General features: G+C 38.9%; 1 non-coding gene across 1 annotated transcript; it reads left to right on the top strand.

Moving 5' to 3' along the window:
* The first annotated feature begins 913 nt into the window (after positions 1-913).
* On the top strand, positions 914-1,020 carry LOC145117899 (small nucleolar RNA R71). The gene has a single exon (XR_013712892.1). It is a non-coding gene; the product is annotated as a small nucleolar RNA R71 (small nucleolar RNA).
* Positions 1,021-2,286: the final 1,266 nt, after the last annotated feature.

Below are 2,286 nucleotides of genomic sequence, written 5' to 3' on the forward strand. Positions count from 1 at the left end.
AGAGGGCTCACGTCGTGAATTCTGTGTTTCAGCAGAATTTTGATTTTCGATCTTTAACTTCTTCGACTTTGGTTCGGGCTGCCTTGGCTCCACTTCTAATGCTTCTAGGAACTCATAGATGGCCTATTCTTCAATCTCGATCATCATAACATGGGATTGAGCATTCTTTTCGGGAAATTATGAGGATAATTTGTTGCTCACCAAAGTATTTAGTTGACCAATTTGGACTTCGAGATTATGGATCGATGCTTGATGATTTCTTAATGAAGCTTGCTCGTCAATCATCATTGTCTGCTATTCTTTCATCATTTTCATGTGTTCCTTCAGCACTGCATCAGTATCATCATGCCTTTTCTCGGAAGCTTCCATAAATCGGGTCAGCATGTTTTCGAAATCAACTTTCTTCTCGGCTGGTGGTTGCTCTTTTTGGTAGAAGCCTCGGCCTGTCTGCTTATATTTTTCTTCTTTTTACTTCTTGTATTCGTCATATGGAAGCCACTCCTTCTTTGGTTTTCTCCAGTCTTCATCATATTTATCCCCACTAGAATAGCAAACTTGAGCTCTTTTATACCCATTATCATCTAAGTGGCAATCTTTGGTCAAGTATGGACCATTACACCTTTCACATCCAACTCTTATAGCATGTATTGTCTGGTCCATTTTTTTCATTCTCCTGTCCATTGTATCAAGCATGGCCATTACAGCAGCCATGTCTGCAGAATTTCCACCCCCGCTCCCTTTTACTCCATCATTTCTTGGATTGTGGTACTCACGAGAATGCTTTGCAAATTCTTTACTTAAATCCTTCACTTCACCCAGATTTTTCTTTGTAAGTGGTCCTTGAGAATCAAGGAGTTGCCTCGTCATGACAGTCACCCCATCATAAAATATGAATACTTCTTGTTGAATGTTGAGGTCGTTTTGAGGGCAATTTCTTAGTAACCCTTTATAGCGTTCCCATGCCTCATAAAGCGACTCACCCAGGTTTTGCTCAAAGTTGGCTATTGCCTTCTTGAGTTTTAATATCTTGGATGGTGGGCAGAATTGTTCTAGAAACTGCTCTTTCATTTGTGCCCAAGTAGTGATTGAACCAGGTGGAAGTGCTTTAAGCTAGTCTTTTGCAGCTCCTTTAAAAGTAACCGGGAGCATCCTTAGTAAGAATATATATCTAGGGACATTATGTACATTGAAGTAGTCTGCAATGTCATTGACCTCATCCAAATGCTTGTAAGCATCCTCATGATCCTTTCCAGAAAACGGTACATCCCTAAGTGTAGTAAGGATGTGTCCTTTCAGTTCGAATGTTGCAGTGGTGGGAATTGCAGGTTGTACTAAACCGGGACCAGCATCATCTCGTATCCGCTTCTTGTATGCTCCCATGAACATATCCGCAATGTCTGGCATCTCGGTTTTTGGTTCGTCTTCGGGTTCACTCCTTTCTAATTCGTATTCGGGCTCGGTATCGTATTCGGTATCCTTTGGGTTTGGGTCCTGCTCAAAGCTTTCTATCTTGCTTTTGTCCTTTGATGATGTACTCGAATCTCCCACTTTCTTTCCCGACTTCTTTCCAAAGACTGATTTGAGGTCCTTGAAAGATGATCTTTTTGGTGTTTCGTTCACTTCTGCGTTCTTATCCGTCTTCTTGTGAAGGGCTGACTCTGGATCTTCAAATGGTGGCACCAAAGGTGTATTAGAACCTCTGGTCATGAACTTCTGCAAAATAAACAAAAATAAAAACGTAAAACTGAACTAAAACAGAAAAACAAAGAAAACTGGAAATGATTGGATTCACGTCGTGAGTAATTAAGGCTCACGTCGTGAATTCAGTTCTGGAAGAAAATAAACTAAACTGCAAAAATAATTTTTTGTAGGTTTTACCCCACAAAAAGGATCGATTAATTTGAAGCAAATAAATCAACAATTAAATAAGTCGTTCCCGGCAACGGCACCAAAAACTTGATGCGTGCAAATAGCTACACCTAATTTTATATTTATAACCTAACTAACTTAACTAACTAAATTGCACCTAGGCAGTGTACCTAGTCAAATTATGGAATAGTCAGGTAAGTCGGGTGTCGATCACAGGGAACATTTTTAACTAATTAATCTACCTACTATCAAATTAACCTAATTTTCTAATAAAGGAAGGGGTTTTATCTAATTTTGCAAGTTTAGAAGAACTTAATTCGTAACACAAAATTCAATCAATTAACAAACACTTTTGTTAGTTCGAATCCACTTTCCCTCAATGGTTTATAAATTAGTTATGACAATTACTATTGGTTA

The sequence above is a fragment of the Lactuca virosa genome, chromosome 5 (assembly GCF_052849685.1).
Source record: "Lactuca virosa cultivar CGN04683 chromosome 5, Lactuca_virosa_CGN04683_v6, whole genome shotgun sequence".
NCBI classification, from domain to species: Eukaryota; Viridiplantae; Streptophyta; class Magnoliopsida; order Asterales; family Asteraceae; genus Lactuca; species Lactuca virosa.